This window comes from Psammomys obesus, unplaced genomic scaffold, assembly GCF_907164565.1.
Source record: "Psammomys obesus unplaced genomic scaffold, mPsaObe1.curated_primary_1811, whole genome shotgun sequence".
In the NCBI taxonomy this organism is placed as follows: Eukaryota; Metazoa; Chordata; class Mammalia; order Rodentia; family Muridae; genus Psammomys; species Psammomys obesus.
The window spans coordinates 28,815,445-28,834,604 of NW_026590062.1; the positions used below are offsets into that span (position 1 = coordinate 28,815,445).

The 19,160-nt window shown below is 42.0% G+C and overlaps 1 protein-coding gene across 5 annotated transcripts in view; it reads right to left on the bottom strand.

Annotated features, from left to right (window-relative positions):
* The window catches only part of Kat6b (lysine acetyltransferase 6B), a 164,900-nt gene that overhangs the window by 102,184 nt on the left and 43,556 nt on the right, over positions 1-19,160 (bottom strand). The gene's annotated exons all lie outside the window — the stretch shown is intronic.

The following is a 19,160-nucleotide window of genomic DNA, read 5'->3' on the forward strand; positions in this document are numbered from 1 at the left end:
TGCTGTCAGGTCAACTTAAACAAGCCAACAGAGGCTTAGAGCCTGATTAAATATTAAAACAGAATCTTTCACATCTGTTTTTACCCGAGGATAAAATTACTGTACATCACTTCAGCTAGCTCATTAATACACCACGCACATCTTGCCTCAAAGGTTACAAGAATATCAACACTTCAGGCCTGCAGTGAAACTGCCCACACAGCCAGAGTGAGGTCACTGAATACTTTATTGAACGTCAATATTTCTTTACAAAATGTGAGAGATAATCAGTTAGACACAGACACATTTTAAATTAAAGAATGAAAACCTCCATGAAGATAAGCCAGTTGCTTTTGATCTGAACCTTCTAATCACTTATTCAGCTGGCTTTGATAGGTAACTGATAGCACACATTGAGCAAACATTTTCATTCAACAGTAATTACTTTATAAAATGGAGGGCTGTCACAGTCATAGCTAGTCATAGAAATCTCATCCTTCAAGTTGGAAAAGAGCAAATTAGGCATGATGGAGGGTAGGGAATATGAGCCTTTACTTCTGGCACCCAGGAGGCAAGACAGGCAGATCAGAACCCTCTGCATTCAAAGCCAGCCTAGGCACACACAGTGAGTTCCAGAGCTACAACAAAATGAGGTCCTGTCTCAAGAAACAAAAGCAAACACCACAAATATAAAATACAAGAGGTCCATATAAGCATTTCGAAGCAGAAGCATTCGTGACACTCAGCGTCACGAAATTGGACTAGGAGAAAACAGAGAACTGTTTTATCCTGAAATTGGGCTAGGAGAAAACAGAGAACTGCTTCATTATAGACCTCATCAGAGAACTGTGTCCAACAAAGATCTCAAAGTACTCATCACACTTCCGCACGTTCAACACCTGTCACTAATCCTTCCCCTACGCTCCAAGGGTGACAAGTGTAAAAAAAAAAAATTCTAACACTGTCTGTGCTGGTGATTACAGTCACTGCCATTTGGGGCTCCTGTACCTATTTTCTATCCCTTTCCTCTTCTGGTACACATACCACACTTTCATCTGGGAAATCCACTGGTTGTTGACAGCTGTCCAACCTTCACACTCCATCCACTTGGGTGAATGTACTGTTCAAGCCACAGTCCCCATGCCTCTATTGATGATGGTGGCTGGTGTCAGGGGCAGGCACCTGCCTGATCAAGCTGTTTCTATGGGCCTGCTGGGAGAGAAAGCAGGGTCTTTGGGGCTGGACCTGCTCTCCAGGGGGGACAAATGGCAGTCATTTTCCCTTTCTCAAGGGCAGAATTACAATGCAAAAAAAGGTGCTGAACAGAGGGAGCAAAGGACAAGAGGCAGAGATACAGCCTGCACACGCATCTCTGAGCAACCACAGCTGGCCAGAAGGAAGCCAGCTGTCCAGTGTTGGGAGCATTAGCCGTCTTAACTTGGTCTGCCATTAGTGTGTACACTGTCTATGTTTAAATATTAGCAATAAAGCAATTAAAAGAACACCTACTCTGACCCAAAGTAACATTGCACCCACACTTTCTCTTAAGAATCCCAGTGGTCACCACATGCCTTTGATCCCAGCACTAGGGAGGCAAGAGGCAGGTGGATCTCCAAGTTGGAGGCCAGCCTGGTCAGAGTGAGATCCAAGGACAGCCAGGACTACACAGAAAAACCCTGTCTTTAAAATCCCAAAAGAATGCCACTGGTCTCTCAAGCTACTGGAGACTATGCAGCACAACTGGCAGATTACATCTCGTACAGTCCTCTTACTATTGTGTGTACCTGAATGGTTTCATTTTCATGAGTGCATATTAAAGAATATACAGAAATTCAAGCTACCTAAGGGGAAAACATTTTAAATTACTTCAATATAGACTAGCTGAAGGATGACAAAATCTAGCTCCAACATGCGACCAAAGATAATAATGCTAGTACTGATACAGAGAGAATTTGCTTTGTTGTAATACTGCTTTTCTTTCTTTTTTATTATTAATAGTGTCTCACTGTGTAGATATGGCTGTCCTTGAACTCTCCAGGTAGACCAGGCTGGCTTTAAATTCATAAAGATCTGCTTGCCTTTGCCTTTCAAATGCTAGGATTAAAGAAAGTTATGGCTACCATGCCTGGGTGCTTTTCTTTATCTTAAAAAAAATTATTATTTTGTGTGTGTGTGTGTGTGTGTGTGTGTGTGAGAGAGAGAGAGAGAGTATGTGTATGTGTAGTGTGTGCCATATCCCCCTGAAGCTGGAGTTACAGGCAGTTGTGAGCAGCCTGACACAGGTGCTGGGAATTGAACTGGGGTCCTCTGAAAGACAGAGCATTCTCAGGCACTGAGCTATCTCTCCAGGACATGCAATATTGCTTTTCAAGAAAAGACACGGTCACTTATTTAGGATTATAGGCCAAACTTTACACCCAAAAGAGGATGATTACATTCCCCAGACCAAAAGTGGTAAAACCTTCATACTTCAACTTAAGCAAGAAAAAACATCCAAGAATCATTTGTTACTGGACATGGTAGCACTTACCCATTATCCACCCAGCACTAGAAGGTAGAAGCAGGAAGTCCAGATATTCAAGGTCATCCCCAGCTACACAGGAAGATTTATAGTCAGCATAGACCATGTAAGACTATGTATCAAAAATCCCAAGAACCAACTGTTGGACTTCTAAAAACTCATTTACGCTGGAGATAGAAAGAGCAATTCTTTCTCTATTTAAAGAATCTGGAAGGTGAAAAAAAAATTAATGTTTTTCAATGTTTAAGATACAATTCTATTTGAAAATGGTCACTAGGAACATAGAAATGCTTTGTTTTCTTTTTCTTGTCTTTTTTTCTTGCCATAACACAATACTCAACAGCGTTCCTATCGGGACATGATCCAGGAGAGCTAGGCTGAGGTCTGTCACCACCACGGACCCTGTGATGGCGACAGAAAAGCAGCTGCTTTCTCAGCTGCACACTGCAGTCGTGCCCACCTTCTCCACCACAGAAGGCCATAAGTGAAGACTCACTGAAGTGATATTAAAAGGGAGTGGGGGGTGGCATTAAAAAAAAAAAAAGAGGCAGGCGTGGTGACTCCTGACTTTAATCCTACCAGTGGCCAACAGATCTCTGTGAGCTCCAGACTAGCCTGTTCTACATTGGGAGTTCCAGGCCAACCAGGGGTACTGAGAACCCATATCAAAAATTCCTGGAGGTGGGAAAGCTTAGAGAGATACTCAGAGCTTCATTCCTCTTGCAGAGGACCTGGGTTTGTGTCTTAGCACCCATGTCAGGTACAACCACTTGTATTTCCAGCTCCAGAGGACATGACACCTTCTTCAGAACTCTTTGGACACCTACACTCACACATACACATAACCACACACACAAACATACATGTTCCAAGAGGTCAAACCCAACAGGCACAAAATCAGCCCAGAGAGAGCCAAGCCAGACATTTCTGATTTGGTGGGGAGATGACTTTGCCAGTAATGTGCGTGTACTCCGATCCCCAACACGGACATGAAAAGCTGGACTAAGTAGCTCATGTCTGCAGCCCCAGCACTTGTTGGGAGAGGGGAAGGAAAGATGGCCAGCAGAGTCTAGAAACTTAATAGACAGCCAGGTTCAGGGAGAAGCTGTCTCAAAAAATAAAGTACAAGGCTGGCAAGATGGCTCGGTGGACTTGCCAGACCTGATGGCAGAATAATCGCCAATAGACACATGCTGGAAGGAGAGAACCCACTCTTGAATACTGTCCTTCGACCTACACAAACATGCACACACTTGTACACACAGAGGCACATTCAAGCACACATATGTGCACTTGCGCGCGCGCACACACACACACACACACACACACACACGTATGCATTTTTCTTAGGTGGAGAGCAACCAAAGAAAACACCTGACATAAAAAACCTCTGGCCTCCCCCACATCCCTCCTCACACACAGGTAAAAATTCTACAATAAGCACTTTGTCGTTCTTTTCTTACTAAACATAAAGGCTCAGTGCCGACTAAGAAAATGTACAGCCTATAGAGTTTTGCTGTCTGTTATCTTTGCTATGATTAAGAATCCACAAATTAACCTGGCAAAATTAAGTTCAACTAAAAATAAAATAAAATAAAAATAAAGTAAGTACAATTGAATTTCTGTTAATTTCAAATTCTCAGAAACAAAACTGTCTCTATACTTTGAACTGTTATAGCAAAAGGCAGCAGGTCGCTACGTATAGGACCCCAGTACTTAGGTTCTGATGATTACATTTTAATAGGATGCATGTGTTTAAGAAAAGCTAAAATTTACTGACTAGAATTTTAAAGCATGATACAAGCTGAAAACATTCCAATCAAGTCCATCTTGGGTGAAATCCACTGCTTACTTTAGACACAAAATAGATGCTGACCCCATTTTTCAACAAAACTAGTTTGTAAGCTGGGAGCGGTGATGCACAGCTGTAATCCCAGCACTCGGGAAGGCAAAGGCAGTTTGAAGCCAGCATGGTCTTCAAAGCAAGTCCAGGTGAGCCAAGGCTACACAGAGAAACCCTGTCTCAGGAAAGCAAACAAATGAACTAGCTTGTGGAACACAGAGAATGTGTGTCACGATGTGTGTTACAAGGAGATGGTGAAGGGATGGGAGGAAGGGAGGAAATGGCCTCTGGTATTGGTGATGCAGGTAAGGGCAACTAACCAGAACGGGGCTAAGAGGCCAGGGCAAGGCTGCAGTGGGGTCTCTGGGCCTCCACCACTATTCTAGATGCATTGGTGATTCTTCCCAGACAGAGAACAGCACTTCCTCGGGGTTCTACCCATGCTTGTCTGGGCAGAAAAGGATTTGGAGAAGCTAGTTTAGGCTTAGGATTATAAGAAACATAGACACTCTGAAATTTTAAAGCACTAGATCTAAACACCAGTACTTAATAAAACAGTAAGCAGTTTGTTTAACAGAAAACAGAATTCCAACACAGCAGTCTTTTACCACACACACAAATGCACAGCTGAATGATATAATCAAGTAGAGTAAACTATACTAAATATAAAGTCAATAAATCCTTTTTAGATTGTTGACCCACCAAAGAAAAGACTAAAAGGAACTTAACAGAAGGAAATTAATCATTGCTACTTTGGTTCAATACTGATCTACAGTGAAATAATTTGGGCATCAGTACAGTTTATTTGAAATAAGAATGGAAGCAGAACGTTTAAAAGAAGTGGAATTTATTACACAACCTCTCCAAAGGATCATTTCCTCTAATTATTGCTTTTGTAACAGAAGATAAAGACAGCCCAATGTAAGTCCGGAAAATCTACAGTTAGATGCCAAATCTTGGCAGATAAGATTAGATGAGAAGCATTTTTAGAAGCACAGCTGGGAAAAAAAAAAAAAAAAAAGTCCTGTTACCTATTCCTAATGGGCATTGGTCTTTCTCCCACAGTCACTGGGAGTATAAAAGTAACATGGGCCAGATCTTAGTGAGCTGAGAAGAAAAAGAAAGATGAAACTAGGCTGGGTACTCCAGGAGCTCACAGTACTGGGATGTGTGGAGAGGGGGTTATAAAATGCCTTGCAATACTTCCAGATAAGGGTTCTGGCCAGGTCTGTGCATATGACACTGCGGGCGAAGACAGGAGCTGGCTAGCTGACTGGAAAATCTTCACAACTGGGCTGTCTTTAGAGGAAGAGATTTAAAAAGGCAAGAGGGAAAGGCTAACATTCCATCTTGTAAGCACAACAGTGTGAAGGGACCAAAGGATCAGCACGAATACTTTCACAAAAGAACAGAGGAAAGGGAGGACTATAAAGGGAACCATGTCAGAGGACAGTAAAGCTGGAAAGCTGGTCTACTGGAAGGAAAGTGGCTTGGTCAAATGACTCCATTATTTCGAGCTTTCTGTCTTCTGCAGATACCGGGAGGCCTGATGAGCTGCTTAGTGTTCATAGCGAATTAGTACTTACTTAGAGCAAAAAGGTGCTGCGTGTGCTACATGTGATGCTACATATGATGGCACTAACCTGTGATCCCAGCGGTGGGGGAGCAGGAGCAGGAGCACAGCGAGCTAGAACCCCCAAGACATACAGACAGAACCTGTCCCGACACACACACACACACACACACTCACACCGAGGAGTGGGTAAGCAGAGGAAATTACTATCCGGGATACAGAACTAACTAGAACAGAATCCTGAATAGACAGGATTGGAGAAACGTCTCCAATTCTTGCAGAGGACCTAGATTTAGTTCTTAACACCCATGTGTCAGCTCACAACCCCTGAAAACTACACTGGATCCTCCACAGGCACTGCATGTATGTAGTGTAGTTACACGCAGGCAGAACGCTGATACACATGAAATAAAAACAAACCTTTATTAAGAAAAGAATGAAGAGCCATTTCTCCACAAGTATTTAAACATGTACAGAAAAAGTTCACTATCACTAACCACATGAAAATGCAAATAAGAACTGCAAACAAAGTATAAGCTCACGTATAAAAACATATAAAAATTATATATAACTGGGAACAATGATGTATGCCTGGAATCCAAGTACTAGAGAAGCTGAGGCAAAAAGGCTAAGAGTTCAAGGCCAGCTTGGGCTAAAGTCCTATTTTTACATACATGTACACACATATAATCAGAAAGTATTAAGAGCTGACAAACATGCACAGAAATTACAATGCCTGCGCAGTATTGGTGAATTAAAATGTGTAGCCACTATGAAATTTGGCTGCAATGCTGGGGACTAAACCTGGGGCCCTGAGAATACCTCCCAAACCTTCTATCAATAAGTTACATTTCCAGTACAGTAGATTCTATTTTACAATTCTAGCACAATAAACAAACAAATAAACCAAAAACTAACCCAATGTCAAAAGAAATACAATTAGAGAAGGTTAGTTTCCAGCTAATTCCTGAGGGATCCCTGATGCCAACACACGGGCACAATCTTTATTATTAGCTGTCTACTAAATTAGTAAATTTACAGTGCTCAAGTTATTAGGAAATTCCAAATTTCACGGCCAACACAGTAACTGCTAGTAAGTTATAAGCTTAAAATCTGCAGGGTATAAAAACAGGTGAAAGTGTAAGTAAATTACAAAAGCCAGCTCCCATGTACTAGTGCTGAGACTGATTTTGCTATCATTTCAGGGTTCAGTAAATTATCAGAACTACCTATTTCTAATCAGGCTTTTAATAAAAAAGACACTGTTCTCTATAAATAAAGCCAAACTTTGGGGTATCAAAAAGTCCAGTCTAGTCTATATTGAAACTAATTTTGATATTACCCAATGTGAAGTTCTCTGAAACCAGCAAAGAAGGACATTTACTGCCTCATGGCCCAGCCCTTCAGGGCCTCACTGAAACCCATAAGCCAGGTCATCTAATGAGAGCACCAAGGCCGGACCTCCAGGCTGTCTGTACAGGTGACTGCACTCTTCTGGCTCAGCTCTTCACCTCCTTCCTGCTTCTAATACACCCACAACCTCTTCTGGGTGGGGACCGCCTGGCCCACCGGCATGGCAGGCGTTATCACTGCCCTCTTATACACTGTCCCAGCCACACTGCCGCTTCCAGGTGGAAGGAAGACACCAGTCTTGGTATTCACATCCTCAGACCCACCTAACTCTCCTCAAAACTTTCTGGAAATTCCATTCTCATCTCAGAGCATTGCCTAACTGGTAATTCACCCTACAGCTAGGTAAGACACAATCTAACCTCTTGCATCAAACTTTTAAGGCCCTCTGAATGGGAGAAGGACAGAGAAAGAGGAAGTTCCCCTAGGAAGAATACTCTTCTCCTAGAGCAGCACGCATGGAATCCACTTCCAGGCTTCTATTACACAGCCTGGGCTGTGAGCAGAGGAATCGCATGTATCCACATCTGGCCACGTGGGAAGCTCTGCAACAAGTGCTTCTAGAATGTCTCTTCAGATTGTGTTGCTATTTAGCTCCTACTCTCTGCAGCTTTAGGACCTGGGCCAAAATTTGAGACAACAGGAAAATGCACTTTAACATCCTGTCACATACTTCTGGGTTTTTTGTTTGTTTTTTGTTTTTCGAGACAGGGTTTCAGTTTCTCTGAGTAACAGCCCCGACTGTCCCGGACTTGCTTTGTAGGCCAGGCTGTTCTCTAACTCACAGAGATCTGCCTGCCTCTGCCTCTGCCTCCCACCACTTTACTTTTAAACGTAAGCCACCATGCCCAGCCTACATTTTTATAGTTACAGGGCAGACAAAAATAACTGGGACAATATCCTTTCGAAAGCCCAAATTAAGAACCTGGGTTAGCAGTCACTAAAGGAACCTCCACTAAGTCTGAGACTCAACAGAGGTACAGTCTGAATGAAATCCAGCTCCATTTAACCACCCAAGTCAGTGTACAATCAAGCCCTGCTGCACAGAACAGTATCAATCCTGCTGACCCAACTGTTGGTTGACAGGCAATTTGATATGAAAGTCCATCGGTACTCAGAGATCTCATTATGAACACAAATGGTAGTTCAAGCGTCCACTACCATATGTCAGCGTCCACTACCATATAATGAAGGCCAACTCCACCTGCTTTCACACTTGTGCGTGCTCTCAGGAGAGAAATCTTCACCATTTCTACTGATGCCGTCCTAATGCTGTCCGGGTTCCAACTCCAGGTTAACCCTCAATAACATAAGCCTAATAGTGAGCCCACCTCTTGCTCCCTAGGAGGCGAGAACAGCAAGTCACCTCTTGAGCTGCACTGGCTTCTTGAATAGAAGGCAGATACTACCATAACTTACCAGTGAGCACTCAAGGTGAACAGTAAATGTCCATAGGCAGCCCCTAGCTTCCTCCTTGAAGAGTTCACCAAACACCACTGGCGATGATAAACAAGGCTACTTCTGCCAGCTCACATTATATGCCAGCAGTGTGGGGCTGTCAGTCACAGTCAACAGAAATGAAAGCTCAGAGGACTAAAATCATTCATGCAAAGCTGAGGACAAAGATGGCAGGAAATTCTTTAATTTTTTAATGTCAAATCATGTTGTCTATGTTTGAATTTACAAATTACTGCCTGTTAAAATATCCATTTACTAAAATAACAAATACATGCTGTGACACTTATGAAACTGTTATTTTTAAAGCATCACAGACATATTGAATAACCCCTTGTACTATTTAGGGGGAAAAATAAGATCTGATAATTTATAGCAGTTGCAAAAAAAAAAAATAAAGCACAAGAGCTGCCACATCCCTGCCTCTGGCTCCCCACGTTTCAGATTCCAAAGGCAGCTCAGCAAGGTACTTGTAGAGCCCAAACCAGAATGCAGAAAGCTGGAGGCTTCTTGCCATGGGTAGCACTCAAACCGTAACAGCAGCAAGAACCAGGCCAAGATGGCCAGGGAAAGAGCAGCAGTTCAAATCTGCACTGGAGCCTAGGGATTGGCTTACAGCTCCCCACTCGGAGCTCGCATATGTCCGTCTCCACCAGCTACTCAGAACATCTTTGCTTTCAATTTCTTGTCTTCATAAACAGTTCAGTCCTGCACTTTTTATTGAATGGCATAAATGCAAGGATGGCCTCTGAAAGAGAGGTAGTTGTCTGCAGGGGCTGCAAGGCAGAGGCTGAAAACAAAGAAAGTTCGTGGCACAAATGTAATTTTGAAATACAACCATTTATATGCAGAACAAAACAAGCAGTCACCCTTACTTTTTAACACTTGGCGGAAACACCGTATTCTAAAGCTCTTACAAAGTTAAGTGTGGAGTGACATTTTTAAAATACTGGTACAAAAATATGATAACCCAAAGATCAAACAGGAACGAATGAGTCAGCACCTCCAGTCTTAGGTCCTTACCCTCTGGCCTTACCTAACCTCCTTCTGTCAACTCTATGCCCTACTGCTTCTCTTTATGAACGCCTCACTACAGTAGCTATACTACTCACTACTCCTGTCTCCTCCTTTGTGGCTTTAGAACTGCATCCCTAATCTGATAAAAGAAAACTCCAGGGCACTGGGGAGCCCTTATGATTAGGTCCTCGTCAGAAACTGGTAGACCCATTCCTCTGGTATACATTTAATTTATCAAGACGAGAACTCTTTATGTATAAGCAAGCCAGCAGCACAAAGCAGGAAGGACTAAGTGAGCTGTGGCTTTCCCTTGACCTTGGACTCCCAGTTATAGCCAACTCTAACAGTAAGTTTGGGACGGGGGGGGGGTTGTTCCTGTCAGATTTAGGGGGAAGAAAAAAAAATTCTGAACAAAAATCTCCACAAGTTAAATTGTTATAATTTTTAATATTCTAGTGTACTTCATAATTTTGATAGTTTTAGAATATTTATATATACACATACATGTTTATATTTAAATACACACTAAATAAACCTGACTGTTAAGCCAAACAGCATTTTCAAATACTCCTATTATCTAAGGGAGCGGGGGAGGGCCCTGAGTCTGGGTATTTCTATTTCTAGGTTCACAGGGTCTTGGGAAGCCCTCTTCCCCGGGAACAGTGATGACCTAAGAGGAGCTTAAAAAGACGTGAGACTCGGCAGAACTTCTCACAGCACATGTCTAATGAGAGCCTCAGGCCCACTTCAGCCTGACACAAGTTCATCGTGATGTCAGCGCTGACACAGAACTCAGTGCTCTTCCCTGTTCTGGATGCATCGTGACTCTTAAGAATCCTTACTCACAGCCAGTATCAGATCTTCAAAATGACCTAATTAATTTTTAAACTGTTCATTTAATTAAACAGAAGGAAATACTCTTGCTGATGAGAAGAGCTTTTATAACAATATATGCCTCCTCACAATGAAAACTTTGAGCACAGCTTAAGTGCATTTATCTCTGGGCTGCCACAATTAATATGATATGCAGAGGGCAATGCATTCTTGAAGTTGCATGAATCCTCTCTCCTGACAGATAAAATGTCTAGCTAATGGTCATTTAGAAAAGTAATCTTTATATAATTCTTAATGTCTTGGATTCGGGTAATATGCAGACTCCTAGACAAATAAGCCAAAATATGTTGTAGCTCTTTTAAGGTTAGAGAATTTGATGCTAAACAAAAGGTGGCCAAGAATATGTTATGTGAGAATGTAGGGGCTGGAAAGATGTCCCAGTAGTTAGGAACACTTGTTGCTCTTTCAGAGAACCTGGGTTTGATTCCCAGTGCACAAATGATGGTTTACAACCATCTGTTAACTTTAGTTCTATGGGATCTGATACCCTCTTCTGACTTCCTCTGAAAGACATGACATCAGGCATGCACCTGGTGTACAGACATACATGCAGGCAAAAACACTCATACATAAAATAAAATTATAATTTTTAAAAAGAGAAAGTAAAATAGAACACAGCAAAAACAAACTCTATATCGGATGTTGTCTCTATCTCTTTTATCCATTAAATACCAACATCCTTAAACAGATAAAATACATAAATAAAAAAAGTTACAGAAAGAGATTAGGGGGTCTGGAGAGATGGCTCAGAGGTTAAGAGCACTGGCTGCTCTTGCAGGACCTGAGTTCCATCACTGGCACCCGAAGAGTAGCTTACATCTATCTCCCTATAACTCCTGCTCCAGGTAATCTGATGTCTGATGTTCTCTTCTGACCTCCACAGGGACCAGGCACATACATGGTAAACAGACATACATGCAGACAAAACATCCATACAACAAAAATAAAGTTATAAATTAAAAAAAAAAAAAAGAAAGAAAGAAACAAAAATATTGAGTGCTGAGAAGATGGCTCAGCAGATAAAGGGGCCTGTCAAGCCTGACTGCCACCCAAGTTCTGTGCCTGGACTGACATGGTGGAAGGAAAGAACTACTCCTCAAGTTGTTCTCCAACCTCCGTGTCTACCCACACACATCCACACAAAATAAACAAACACAATCAGTTTTCTTTTCTTTTCTTTCTTTCTTTCTTTCTTTCTTTCTTTCTTTCTTTCTTTTTTTTTTTTTTTTTTTTTTGTTAAAAGAAAGAAGATTTATGGGCTGTGATGGCACTCTGAGGCCTGCCTGGCACACATAGCAAGTTCCAGGCCAGCCAGAGCTACAGAGTCAAGACTGGGATCTCAATGGTGTCAGCTTTATCTCTCTGCCCTTTCCCCCTTCAAACTAAACACACACACAAGAAGGAACATGTCTTCTTTTTATAGGTACCTGAAAACAGACACTAAGACTCCTTCATCAAGGGCATAAAAGTCCCAGGCAGTGAAGCTTTAACACCTCAACATAAAAACTTCCCTCCTCACAGTAAAGTAACGAGAGACCTAGTAAACAGCAGTGGACAATTTCTACAAAACAGAATTGGATAATGACAGTTACCCGCCTGTACTAGAAGAAAGAACAAATCACTGAAAAGCGCTCCCACTAAGCTGGCCACAGCATCGCACCAAGCAGAGTTGAAATCTAAACTCACCCACAGCTCCTTAATGGAGTGTGTGTTGCCTAAAGGCCTACTCAGGAGGGCTTACAACAACCTTCGCAGGATCCTGAGACCATTGACTTCCGTTAAGGAGACATCAAAGGAAATATATCCCTAAAATACTGTCAGAAGGCTTGGGATTTTGGTGATGTCAACTTTGTCACTTTCACCTTTTTTTCCCCCCAAGACAGGGTTTTTCGGTGTATCCTTGGCTGTCCTGGAGCTTACTCTGTACACCAGGCTGGCCTTGAACTCACAGAGATCTGTCTGACTCTGCCTCCAGAATGTTGGGATTAAAGGCTTGCGTCACTATCGCCTGGCTCATCCCTCAGACCTAAAGCTGATAATCTTTTGTACCTGACACTACTGTCTTTGAACAGCTGTTTGTCAACTTTTGGGAACATCTATGTCCTGTGACAAAACAAGAAATAATATAACAGGGCTTAGGGTTGCTTTGTCTCTCAACTTCAGAAACATGGGGTCCTAAGGAGGCTGAAGCCCTGAAGATGGAACACAAAGCTTTACTGGGAGCTCAGATGCTGACCTTGATTTGAGAAAAGAACAAATGGAGGAACAGTCAGTGCCTTCCATTTCCCGCATGCATCATTTCATCCCACCATTTGTAACTTCTTTGTAAACTCTCAGGAACTCAAGAGAAAGCATTCACTCTCCCAAAACCCATTCTCACATACACACCATCATTAACTTATATTTTCTTTAGCTTGTCTTAATAAAGAAAACCCATATGGTCATCAAGAGTGTACTATAGGCACATCACTAAATCTAATGTAGAGTTCTTAAAATTCAGAAACGTTATGTAAACCAAGCCAAGGATTAATGGTAGCCCTTAGAAAAGACACCTTGCAAGTAAAACAAAATGTTTTAGCTAGTATTTATCAGGTCTCTTAAATGCTAAAGAATTTCTTTACTCTGGCATTAGGTATAAAATTAAACTTTTAAACAAAGATAATTTTCAGAGGCTGGTGAGATGGCTCAGTGGTTAAGAACACTGTATATGCTCTTCCAAAGGACCCAGGTTCGATTCCCAGCACCCACATGGCAGCTCACAACTGTCTGTAACTCCAGTTCCAAGGGATCTGACACCTTCACAATTTTATGATGCACATAAAATTGAATTAAATTAATTATTTTTAAAAAAGTAAGCAATCTCATATGTTTATCTAACAGGATCCAGGCATGCTGGATAGAGCATCTCCACTAACATGCCTCAAAACCTAAAATAACTATGAAATAGGCCTGAAAATATGTGGCCCATGTAGAAAAAGTCTTTAGCAAAGAAAGGTTTCTTCTAAGTTACATTAGTATTCACACAGGAACAACTTATTACAGATGCACAGTTCTAGTCTCATCCAGAGTAATACCTTTGATAATAAGAGAATATATCTGAATGCCATTTCTTTTTCACAACACTTAATTACAAGATGCTAGAATTGAGAAGCACAGGCCTGAATTCCAGAGTTGTCAGATTAGGAAACAATGAAATTAATGTCAAACATTAGCCAAAAGGGTAAGCATCCATCAGACAGTTTTAGGATGAGGTTAAGGAAAAGAGACAGTGGGACAGACTAAACTTAACAACAAAAAACAGAAAAAAAGAAATAAGAGAAATCTGAGTAGGGAGTAGGGAACACAGTGGTCATCTTGTAGCCTGGGGAGATACAGCCAGTACAGGCCTCAGCTTCAGGTAGAGGGAGACCTTTCCCTTCGTCCCTATCTCCCATCCTGTATCACCCAGCAAAGATGGAGTATACAGTTACTCTCAAGCGCAATCAGAAGTCAGCCTGGTGTGAAAGGAGAGCCCTTGGGTCTGGAAAGCCACAGCCACCGTGTTGCAAGCACCCTTGCAACAGGGTTCCACATGTCAATTTCACAATGGATAGATAATATACAACTGTTTCAGTGTCATTTAAAAGCCTAATGGCTCCAGCACTCAGAACCTAAGACAGGAAGATCTGGTTTGAAGTCTGTGGGCTATGTAGCTAAACCACCTTTAACAAGTCCAAACAAACAAAAAAGGATCTGTGAGTGAGATTAGACCCCCGTATTTTGACAGGGAAAGGATTAGATGGTGGTGAACAGAAGGCACAGGGTGTTGACAGAAGCCAAAGGCAAGAGGCTCTGGGCCATAGCATCAGCTCACTACATAATCTTCTCACAATATCCCCACAGCCGAGGTGCAGAGAATCAACTAGGAACAACTCTGATATCTGTAAGCCTCAAATCTTAGAAAAACAATTTACTCAAGTGAGATTCAAATTATAAAACTTATAGGGAGAATCAAAGCTAAACCTCTGGACTAGGGATATCCCTAACCTCCCTAACCTATAAGAGGCACAGCATAATGTATCCAAAGACCCAGCATTTCCACCCTTGGTACTCATGCAGGAGATAGGAAAGCATTTGTTCATGGCAAATGTGTACAGAATAAGAAGCCATGGTACACATCTGCAATCCTAACACTTAGGAGGCTGAGGTGAAAGGGTCACAAGTTTGAGCCACTCACTGAGCTACAGAGTCCCTAGTTGTACCCAATGCTCATAACAGCACAGTTCATAATAGCTAACATCTTTCAAGCAGTGAATGAGTAAACAGAATGTGGGACAGTCATCCAATGAAAAAGAGTGAAGTGCTGATGCATGCTCCGAGCCAGATGAACTTGAAAACAGTATGCTTAGTGAAAGAAGCCAGTCACAAAAGGCCAGTTTCTACATGACTCTCTTTATGTTAAATGTCTGTAATAAGCAAATCCATAGAGACACAAAGTAGATTAGTGGTTGCCAGGGACTGAGGGAGGCAGGGAATGGGCAATGACTGCTAATGAGTACGGGGTTTCACTCTGGGGTAATCAAAGTGTTCTGGAATTAGATAATGGTGATGGTTACATGACTTTGTGGGTATACTAAACCACTGAGTTGAACACTAAAGGCATAAATTCATGGTGTGAATTATACCTCAGTAAAAACAATGAAAACATATAGTGGCAAATCGACAGAAGCGGAGAAAGCATTGCAGGGGGAGGCAGGGTGGGAGCTGCACAGAATATCCAGAGGACACTAGTCCTTCCTTGGCAGAGTTTGATCCCATTAGAAAGACTCCAATAGGCAGCATGCAACTCAGGCTGCTGACGAAAATAGGGCCCCAGAATCTGGGGACAAAGGAGCCCTCAGATCTCTTGTCAGAATCATGTGCAGTAAGCAACTCCCATAGAGCACTGCTTCTGGTTTTCTCCCCTGTCCGCTTATTTCTCATAGCAAATGGTTTATCTACTCTTTTAGCCTTTTTTGGTGAAGGTTGTTACAGCCTTAAAAGATTCACTCCCTTCCATATCTTAGGACATGGAGGATCAGGGAACAGACCAAAAGCTAAACCATGCTGGCTTTCTTAGAGTTGTTCATTACAGAAACCCCATGCCCTAGGCACACAGGGCTCCCTGGATAAGGCTATGAGCCTGATAACTACACCATGTAACTTGTCCAGCTTCAACTAAGGTGCATTTTGAATGACAAACCCATTTCCACCACCTATGCTTTTCAGAGACTGAAGAACCAGATTCCTGACACAGATGCAGCGGCCAAGCTCCACCCTCACGGCACATGATTCAGCTCAAGTCAATGACATACAAAAGCAGCTGCCTCTGGGGACAGCCTTGCTTCCTGAGTACACAGCTTGTGTGGTTTCCCTTGCCCCTTTCCACCTCTTTCCTATGGGAACAGAAAGGCAGAGCCTGTGCACGCAGAAGGTACTTTCTGAGAAGCAGCACGAGAGAGGCTTCTAAGCCAAAGACAGTGAAGCAGGAAATTGCAGAGATGCTGTTTCTCGAAGGTACAATAACACTGCAGGCAGCTTACCTGCAACTGTTGCCTCCAAGGGACAAAGAATCCCTGCCTGGCTAATGTCCCACTTTAAAAGCTCTCTCTGTTTCAGTTGAACATATCACTAACTAAAATATCTAAGAAGCTTCCTAAGAAAAACCCAGAAGGTCACTCAAGCTTAAAATTAGTCATGCAAAACAGCTTAAAATGGTACATTAGTCTCATACTTTTAAGAACAGCAGGTATATGTTTGGTTCAGTTTTGTTTTGTTTTGTTTTGTTTTGTTTAAAAATGAAAAAATTCAAGGGCTTCATTAAAATGCCATATACCTTTTTGATACTGTATTTTGAATCAACAAATGTTTTTCCTCAAGGTTTCCACAGACATTAGACTTTGCACAACAGATTGTCAAGGAAACTGAAGCCCACGGATGATGTGGAAGAATCAGAGGCGCAGAGTCAGAATGAAAGAACGTATGCAGACTCAGGGTAAGCCTCTCTGCCTCCACCTCAGGGATGCGGAGAAGCTGCACGCACCTTCACAGATGTGCCACTCTGCATGACTAGGGAAGGACAAGGAAGGGGTCACACACCTGTAGTCCCAACACCCAGGTAATCTGATGACCTGAGTTCAGTCTCTCGATCTAACTCCCGCCAGCCGCCATCTGACTCCACACTTGTGCTGAGGCACTCAGCATGCACACCCATATGCATACAGTACATAAAATTAAAGAAATAAATATTAAGAGAATTAAGCTAAACCAAACAAAAATACAAAGATTTTTAAGTTTTAGAGAGTAAGGTAGTTAGCACATAAAAACACATTTTCTGGTTATTTGCTAAGCATCTCCTCTCCTTTGCAGCCATCATCCCTCAACCCACACAACTTAATGTCTATACTTTAGTACATCATCAACTTGTCCACACTATTGAGTCCCACAGGCTCAGGCTCTCTCTCCTCCAAGGTCAGCATTACAGTGATAAAACTCAAAAACAGATCTTCCCTGTCCTCCCTCAAGCCTACCCTACAACACTGCACAAAGTTACATTCTAATTTTGAGACACAACATCACTATGTAGCCCAGACTAATCTCAAACTCTCCATCCTCCTGCCTCGGTGTCCTGAGGGCTGAGGCTATAGACATGTAGCATGCCTGAGTCACCATTATATGGCTTTGCAGCTTCATCTCCTATCACTCCTCCCCTGCACGGAGTCATACACACTCTGGTCAAACACTACTTACCATCACCCAAACATGCATCCTGGACCAGGCCTCCCATCCTCTGGCCTTCCTATTTTCCTACCCAGAAGGCTTTACCCATAAGTTACCTTTCTCTGTAAAGCTTTCCACAGAAAACAAGTTCTCCTTCCTTTGCACTCCAAGGTACAACACTAACATCAGTTGCATACATGGGAGTCTTACTGGTTTATCTATCAGCAAATTTGTTACATGTTATCAAGCTCCGAGCCTCACACATCTCCCGTGAGGCAAGCATTCTACCACTCCACTGAGCTAATCTCCATCCTAATACTAAATAAATACATATGAGCTTCTTGAGGGCAAATCAGGGTTCATAAAAAGGAATGCCTGCTGTATACCCACAACAGACAAATCTGAGGTGCCCAATGTCTGCTAAGCTCTACCGCTATAGCTCCTTACAGAAATGTGGCTATTGAGCTTTGATATGAAGTCATCCCTTCCAAAGGTATGAAACATGAGAAGCATCTACTCTGAGAGTTCTATTAGCATTCAAAACTTGATTTCAATAATGTTTTTCTGGCATATTTTAAAATTTCCTTTTACTGTACCACCATGTTTTATTGTTATAATTGGTATATCCCTTTAATAGGAAGTAAAGAGCAGAGTAGGAGGAAACGACTGAATATTAACACTACACTGGATTAGAATCCAAAATAAATTGCCCCTATATTCACAGAAAAAGAAAGAGGAAACAATTCTCTCTGCTTCAACTTCTATGCTTCCTAGTTTAACAATAGGAATTGTATAAACCACCATCTTCCTTCCTCTTCAGCATCTAGAATGTTTACAAATTAATTATTCATTCTAGACAGCGGGCTTATCTGTTCTTTCATCTTAATTATTTTTGAGGCTTTGAAAAAAATTACTTATTAAACACACTTAATAACCCAAGCAACCTCCAGTCATTTTGGAGATGCACGCCCAGCATAATCACCGTACAGAGCAGATGAAAATGAGCCGCAGCACCTCCTGAAACATGGGAAGGACAGGGAAGCCTTGGTGGAAATCATACCGCTTCGGAATTTTGGAAATATCAGCTTCATTTCCCCCTTCAAGTTATCCCAATATATTTTGGTGAACATTTTGAAATCAGTTGGGATTTTTCATTCATCTGTTTTATTTTTATTTTTGGTGGGTAAGGAGACATTAAAACAAGGTTTCATGCAGGCCAGGCTGGCCTCAAACTCTTTATGTAGCTGATTCTACCCCTGAACTCCTTATCCTCCTGACTCTATCTTCCAAATCTGGCATGTATTACCACACCCAATTTTTTGTTTTGTTGGGACAGGTGTCTAGTTTTGTATAGCCCTAGGTGGCCTAGAACTGGCTATGTAGAGCAGGCTGGCCTTAAACTCACAGGGATCCGTTCCTAGCACAGACACTTGGCAACTCCAGCTCCAGGGAGATCTGACACCCCCAGTCTCCACTGGTACCTGTACTCAAAGTGTGCCCATACGGACACACAGACACACATGTACACAGTTTAAAAAATATTTTTTAGAAATTAGTTTTCACTTAATAACTGTTTGCTGGAAGAGAAACATTTTTTCCAGTATTGTAACAACTATTAAGTTGTTTATACTCCTGTAAGTAACCCTAATTAAAACCACTGGTTTACTAAACACATATATACATACATACATACATACATACATACATACATACATACATACATACATACA